General features: G+C 46.9%; 1 protein-coding gene across 1 annotated transcript in view; it reads right to left on the bottom strand.

Moving 5' to 3' along the window:
- The window catches only part of Abl1 (ABL proto-oncogene 1, non-receptor tyrosine kinase), a 112328-nt gene that overhangs the window by 49770 nt on the left and 54273 nt on the right, over nucleotides 1-8285 (bottom strand). The gene's annotated exons all lie outside the window — the stretch shown is intronic.

The raw sequence follows: 8285 nt of genomic DNA, 5'->3' as shown, positions 1-8285 counted from the left end.
CTGCCTCCCAAGTGCTGGGATTAAAGGTGTGCGCCACCACTGCCCGGCTGTTTGTTTTTTGACACATGGTCTCTCTCTATAGCTTTAGCTGTCCTGGAGCTCACTGTGTGGACTAGACAGGTCTTAAACTCACAAAGATCTGGGGCACTGGGCTATGCACAGACAGGCTGGTCTCCAATCGAGCTGAGATGTTGAACCCTGGGACCCAGTGGTAATAATTAACCTACATGGGATGGAAGGAGTTCTCTCATGTTCCTGGAACTCTGGCTCCTGCCTAAGTTACTGCCCCCCCACAGCCTCCACAAGAGAAGCATGGCTAGAAGTCACATAGGCAAAGTCCTAAACTTCTGACCTTCAGACTAGACTCCTCCCCAGTTACCTAGCAACAGAAAAGATAGCAGCATTCTTTAAAAGGGGCTGTTTGACCCCTCCTAGCTCTCTCCTCTCTCTTTGTCTTCTCCTCTCCACTCTCTTCCTCTCTATACCTCTTATTCCCTAGCCTGCCTTCTCTCTCTCTCCTTTTCCCCCTCCTCTCCTCTTGGCCATGGCCGGTCTCTCTCTCTCTCTCTTACCTTTTCTCTTTCCCCTGCCTTTCTATAATAAAGCTCTAAAACCATAGATAGTGTCTGTTGATCAAGGCCCACTGCGCTTGGAGGATGGGATAGGCTTTCTCCTAATGAGCTGTTTCTAATCTCCCGATGGCAGGCCTTCCTGTGCTCCAGTCAAGGTCCGCTGTGCTCACTCTTGCCTGTGTGGGAACCTCTCTTCCCTATGCCCTCTTTCCCATAACCCTGGGGCTCCAGGGTGTATTCCCAGGGCCCCTTTTGGTTTCGGGGGCTGCCCCTTGTCCACCCCCCACTGAGTGGGTCAGAGGCTCAGATGCCCACCTGGAGCTGAGTGGAAAGTATCTGGCAGCCCTCCCAGCGTCCACCTGTCCAGAGCATAGGTGGAACTTTGGTAGGACATGGGATATCTTCCCTCCCCACTCTTCCCCCGGCCCCTTTTAAATTCCACAAAGATCCACCTGCCTCTGCCTCCCAAGTGCTAGGATTAAAGGTATGGGCCATCACTGCCCAGGCAATGTTTTTCATTAGTAAAATACTGATTCATAGGACTTCAGAGCCAGGCTCAGCTACATAGTGAGTTCAAGGTTTACCTGGGCCACTTAAGACTCTGCTATACAAACAACAGATTAACAACAACAAAGTGTTCTCTCTCCTGCTGTCAGTAGCTGTGCTGTTCCTGGACTTTCAACAACAAATCCCATTTTTTTTTTAATTAAATTATTTAATGTATATGAGTGCACAGTCTCTATCTTCATGCACACCAGAAGAGGGCGTCAGATCTCATTACAGATGGTTGTGAGCCACCATGTGGTTGCTGGGATTTGAACTCAGGACCTCTGGAAGAGTAGTTGGTGCTTTTAACCGCTGAGCCATCTCTTCAGCCCAACAAATCCCATTCTTGACTACTCCACTATTACTAACCACAAGCTTACCTGAATCCAGACTGCTTAGCAGTCTCCGGAGCCCACAGCATTATAGGAAACACGCCATCTCATGTGGCTGAGGTGAAGTAGCTCAACTTGGCTGTACAGGGCTGGGAGCCCTGTGAGAAATCAACACCTTCTTGTAGACTGCCCTCTCTGGGCCTAATGCCTCTTGTTTCTGAGTATTCCTCTGTTTCCTACCAGTGTGTAGTGGCTCACATCTTACCATGGGCTCTCAGAAGTTAGGGCTGAGAAATGATTTTAAATCTGTTGTTGTGAACAGGTAGGTATCAGCTTTGCTGATGAGGAGGGTCCACGCTCCAAGTCCTTAAATCCACTCACATTGGCACCTTAAAGTTTGCTTGTAAATGGGAATATCATTAAACACAAATGACATAGAGCCAGAGAGCACTCTTGTTCTATTCTAAAGCCTGAATTCAACTTTAGTTATTTTTCATGCTTGCACAAATGTCAGTGTTCCTGTCCTTGGGTTCATTTGGCAGTGAAGGCCAGAGAGTTTTATTTGAAATTATTGTCTTGTTTTCTTCTGACCTGAATATTGAATGAAGATTTAAGTCTCCATAGTCAATATGGTGGCACAACCCTTTAAACGCTAACATTCAGAAAGTTGAGGCAGGAGGATCATGAATTCTAGGTAAGCATCAGCTGGTAGCTAAGACCAGCACTGGGCTTTGCTACTGCGGTTTGGTTAACTTGGAACTGGGAAGCCAACAGTTAATGTCTTTCTTCTCTTTCCCTAAGACTAAAGGAATCTGCACATTGGCCTGGGAGATCACATTACTTTTGGGGGTGGGGAAGAAGGCAGCTGGAGAGGAGTGCAGAAAGAGGGCTCCAAGGGAAAGAAAACAAGCTGTCCAACCCTCTGCACAGTATAAACCCAGCAGGGAGGAGGAGGTAGAAGCGCCATGTTTACCCAAGCTATCAGCCCACAGTACCCTCCCTTGGTCTGGCAGCCTAGTACTGTACCCAAGCAAGCAAAATCTTGGGACCTGAGGAATGTAGCTTATGTTCGAGTCTTTTTTTTTTTTTTCTTTTTTTTTTTTGGTTTTTCGAGACAGGGTTTCTCTGTATAGCCCTGGCTGTCCTGGCACTCACTTTGTAGACCAGGCTGGCCTCGAACTCAGAAATCCGCCTGCCTCTGCCTCCCAAGTGCTGGGATTAAAGGCGTGCGCCACCACACCCGGCTGTTCGAGTCTTAAAAAGAACCAGCACTGACGTTCTGCTGGCAATGTTTTAGACACACACCAGAATGGATGGGTCTAAGTCTTCCCTCCACTCAGAAGAGGAAGGACAGTACTAACTAAGTGAGACAGCCCTGCTCTTTCTCCTTAAAGTGACAGATGGGGCACATCCATTCAGACCTACATTATCAACAGGGAAGGAAGGGCTGCAGCTGACCCTGAAGAGACTACTCAAGAACACTGTGCTTAGGGCCAGGAAAGGGCCAGATCTGGGCTCCTGTGCCCCTTGAATGGAAAAGATAAAACTGGGCTTGCCCCCAAAGCCCACCTGGCCACCCACCCTTCCTACCAGCTAGCACAGAAGATCAATGGCACAACACAGGATCTCCAAGTGATTTCCACATTCCCTAGGTGTGTCAATAGTGAGTGTTGTGTCAGTAAGAGAAGTGATTAAACATTGGTCCTGGGCATGTCTGTGAGGACAGATTTAGATGGGATGAGTCTTTAAGGGACTGTCCTCATCAGCAGAGGGCCTCACAAAAGGCAGAAAAAGGAAGGTGGCATTTACCTTCCCTGGGTCTGGCTTCTCGAACAGGACAGGATCTTCTGTTCTCCATGTTCCCAGTTCAAGGCATTAGTATCTGCCCGGGGTAATAAGGTCTCTAGAAACCCCACCAGCTTTCCTGGGTCTCTAGCTTGCAGTGTGGATGGTGGTACTCCAAAGCCTAAATTCTCCAAATAGTCCAAACTTATGATAAATCTCTCCAAAGAACACAGGGGAGAAATGGTATCAGTGTGAAGAAAGCAAAAGCCATGTATCCTACCATGGATCTGAGGCATAACTGCATCTCAAAATGCAGAGAACCCTTCCTGCCCAGTTAGAACACGTTCAAACTGGCTTAAAACTGGCAAAAGGGTCATTGGCTTGTCACCAAGAATCAAAACAAATGGCTGGTAAGCACCCAAAACGATGCTCAGGCCAGGCAACAGTGGCACACACCTTTAATCAAAGCACTAAGGAAACAGGCAGGTTTAAGGCCAGCCTAGTCTGGTTTTATGGGACTCCCACTATATCCACTCAGTGAGTTCCCGTGTCCACTGCAGCAAGCTCCCATCTCACCCCACTCCACAGGCTACAGTCGCAAACACAGTGCTAACAATTATGCAGGGCAATGGAGATGCACAGTCTCTTTGGAAAGGAGTTTTTCTTGGGGAGATGGAGACAGGATTACCTTGAGGACTCACTGATGAACTCTAGGTCCAGGGAAAGAGACTGTCTCAAAAACTAAGAGCAATGGAGGGAGCAATGGTTAACTCTGGCGTCTGCATGCATGTACACACTCCAATACACATAGTCTCTTAAAAACTTGAGATAAAGCTGGGTGTGGTCGTGCACACCTTTATTCAAGCACTCGGGGGTAAAAGGCAGGCAGGTCTCTCTGAGTTGGAGGCTAGCCTGTTCTACCCATTGAATTCCAGGACAGCTAGGGTTTCAGAAAGAGATCATGTCTCAAAACAAAACAAAACAATCTATAGCTGAGATAAAACATTATGAGCTGAGCATCAATTGAAGAGGGATGAGAGTATATCCATTCATGAACTGTGTATGAATGTCACAGTAGCCCTAGTCACCAAGGCCCCGATGCCCATCAGGTAGCAAGTGAGTAATCAGAAGTGTACCTCACTAGTGAAATAAACTTCAACAGCAAGAAGGAGTGAGGTGCTGATGCATATGCTACTACATGGATAACCTCCAGAAGCATGATGATGGGCTGGGGAGCTCACTCAGTACAGTGCTTGCTACACAGCAGGAGAACTCAGTTCTAGCCCCACACCCTCATACAAAGCCAGATGTGGCAGCATGCACTGGGGAGATGGAGACAGGATTGCCTAGAGGACTGATGGATGAGCTCCAAGTACAGGGGGAGACTCTGTCAATGGGGGAAGACACCCGATGGTTAACTCTGGCCTCTACATGCATGTGCACACACCAATACATATACCGCATCAGACCATTAGACCTTTCTAATGAGGTCACAGAACTATCACAGCCTCACCCTCCAGGCACCTCCAGCCAGCACAGACACAACAGGAGTTTCTGCTAGGGAATGGGGGAGGGGAGTGCCCTATATACAGATGAGGCTATCAAGATAGTGAGAGCAAGAGACAGCACTCAGGCTGATCCCAGGAGAGACAGACACAGGGGAAGCCAGTGCCTGGTACAGCTGGGACCAAGACTCAGAAAACATGCCTCCCATTCAGGAAGCATAAGATGTTCTCAGGGGCATCCCAGCTTCCTATGCTGGGTCTTCAGAGACAGAGAGCATTGTTCACACACACCACAGTCCCACCTGTTGAATCCTTGTAGAAACCAAGCATCACACAAAATTGGATGGGTCAAATCTCTATCTCGATTTAGATCTACTGCAGGGAAAGGTCTAGATAATAAAATCATGTCCCTAAAGTTTTGAGAAGCAGTCGTGTCCAATTAGCTTTTAGGATCAATTAACAGTTAGTATTTCATGAATCATAGGCTTATAATAAACAAAGGAATTTTAAGAATCAGGCAATTAGGAATTTTCAGTCCTGGTGAGATGCTCACTGGGAAACAACACTTGTGCAAGTCTGAACCTGATTTCACTCCCCAGAACTCATGTAAGGGTAGAAGAAGGAAACTGACACCCAAAAGTTGTCCTCTGGTCTCCATATAAGCACTGTGGTATGGGACCCCATTAACACACACACACATTTTAATAACAATTTTCAGTTTTGTTTGGCTTTCTCTTCTATTTTCTCATCTGCCTCAGAGGAGGGGAAGGCAGGCAGGGAAGAAGTGCAAGTAGCAGGGCCTGATTGTGTCTGCTTTTGTGGAGCCAGCTCCCTGCTCAGGGCTCACTTAACCATCCTGACCTACAGGTCACACACAGCTCATCACTTACAGGATGCATGAGCTTCCCTTGGGAAAAGTAGTGTCACAATGCTGCAGGTGAGGGGCAGGAGTTGGGGAGCTATATGGTTCTCCTGAGGACAGAAGACACTAGCTCCACTGTTTAGGGGACGAAACCATCCTTTGTCCCATGGTACCACATCACTTGTGGGATGCTGGCAGCCCTGCATGGTACACTGTTTGTCTTTCTCATTTCCTGCTCCCAAGAATCTCATGGGGAATCTGGCATGATTCCATAACAGCCAAAACTGCAAACACAGTTGCCCTCTGAACCATCAAGCTTACTTCTGGGGATTTACTTTACAAACTCACCTGAGCTTGTACACACACACACACACACACACACACACACACACACACAGAGCACTGTTTAAATATCAAAAGTGTCATCATTAAGTTAGACTCTAGATTAACTTTCCAGTGGGGTGTATTAAGCCCCCAAGAAGTGTGTGGTACTTGTCAAAAGGAACAACTGTTAGGCCCTCATGTAATATGGAAGATTGACACAGTCAACTACAGGTCTCATTATAAACTAAAATAGTCAGTTATGTACATCAGCAATCAAAAGGATGGTGAGCAGGAAGCAGACCCTCACACACACATCACCAGCAGATCCCCAGCAGTGATACAATCTGTAGGGAGTAGAGAGCATCTGCAGCAAGGGCATGGGGCTTATTTGGCCTCCGGACTGCTCAGTGCTTAAGCAACAGCTTCTGACACCAAACCTTCCCAGATGGCAAAGCGTCCTCTGATGGGCCAGGATAAACCCCTCTCTTCTTCCCTTATGTAGTCAGTCAGTCTCTAACAAAATCAGACTGAGTACTCTCATGTGGCACCTAAACAAGGCTGCCCCCAGGGTGTTCAGATGCTTGGTTGAAAAGTTATTGGAGCCTGGTAGGGTGGCTAGTAAGAAGACTCATTGGCTAGGAGGACTGCTGCTCTTGTAGAGGTCCTAGGTTCAGTTTTCAACACTTAAGTTCAACCACCTATAACTCCAGCTCCTCAGGGATCTGACACCCACTTCTGCTCTTTGAGGGCACCTGCAAGCATATATGCATATATACACACACACACTCTCATATCTGGTTGCAATCCAGACATGGCATTGTAATGTTTATAATTATCTCCTGTGTGAATGTTATGTAAACATTGTTCTGCATTTATTCTCTCACTTGTCAATAAAAGCTGATGAGCCAATGGCTGAGCAGAAAAGAGAATAAGGCTGGACTTCTGACCCCAGCTTAGTGGGGGGTGGGAGGGTGGAGAGACAAGAGACAGAGGGAGGAGAGAGAGAGGAAAGAAAGGGGGGGCGAGGAGGGAAGGAGGGAGAGGGAGAGGGAGGAAAAGGACTCACCACAAGGAAAGGGTCCAGGAGACTTCATGGGAACATACCTGAAGCAGAGAGAGCCAGACCAATACTAAATTACAAGTATCTCAGGGACTTTGGCTAGAAGGTAGCCAGATTACTTTGAAGGAACAGAATAAATTAATAACTAGTCAGCTACTATGCTGTAAAGCTTATCAAATAAATCTTAATCTCTGTCTCACGTATTTAGGAGCTAGTCAGGATAGAGAAAAGATTATTATCACTTTACAAAATGCTTTTAGGGACTGGGAAAATGGCTCAGTGGTTAAAAGCACTGGGTGCTTTTCCAGAGGTCTCAAGTTCAACTCCCAGCAACCACATGGTGGCTTATAACCATCTGTAATGGGATCCGATGCCCTCTTCTGATGTGTGTGAAGACAGCTACAGTGTACTCACATACAATCAATCAATCTTTTAAAAAGGCTTTACACACACATAAATGAAAACGATTTAAAAATTACTCAGATGTGTGTGTAAGGATGCTTTAACGGAAGCTTGGCATTTATACTGTGGGACCTTCCTCCAGTCAGTCAACTAAAGGCCCCCGAGTCTGACCCACGCTGGGGCTGGGGATTCTTCCTGCCGGCCTGGAAGACACCTGTGCCTCACCTTTCCTCAAGACTCACTGCAACAGCAGTTCCACCTGGGCCCAAAGCTGGCAACCTTCAGCCTGCAACTACCTCACTTGTTCTCCTGTACAGAGCAAGGGGCCTTGCCAACCTCTGTAATTCCAAATCCTTACTATAAATCTCTCACTTTTCAGGACAGACAGACAGACAGACATAGAGTGAGAGAGAGGGAAAGAGAAAGGGAGAGAGAGGGGGGAGAAAGAGAGCAAGAGAAACAGAGAGACAGAGACAGAGAGAGACATGCACATCTATTTAGGTGCCTGTGAAAGCCAGTAGAAGTGCTGGACCCCTTGGAGCTGCAGTCATAGAACAGCTGGTTAAGCCTGCTAGATGTGTATGCTAGGAACTGAACCTGGATCCTCTGTAAAAGCAGCAAGCATTCCTAACTGCTGAGCCTTCCGGCCCCACTGCAAATGTCTTTCCACACACAAACATGCATAGTATTGAATCCGACTGTTTATGATTCTGATGATGAGAGAGACCGCACTGCTCATTATACGTCCTTTAAAAGGCCTCCCTCTAAGCCATGTTACAGTCTTACATATTTCATCCCAGAAAACCTGTTTAAGTGACAATGTTTATGAACAGGGAAAGGTAAACAATTCTTGGGTTTCTCTTGTGCCTAGAAATTTTTTTTTTTTTTTTTTTTTTT

Source organism: Mus caroli, chromosome 2, assembly GCF_900094665.2.
Source record: "Mus caroli chromosome 2, CAROLI_EIJ_v1.1, whole genome shotgun sequence".
Classification (NCBI taxonomy): domain Eukaryota; kingdom Metazoa; phylum Chordata; class Mammalia; order Rodentia; family Muridae; genus Mus; species Mus caroli.
Note: the sequence above shows the minus strand (reverse complement) of the source record. Positions and strands in the feature narration are given on the sequence as shown.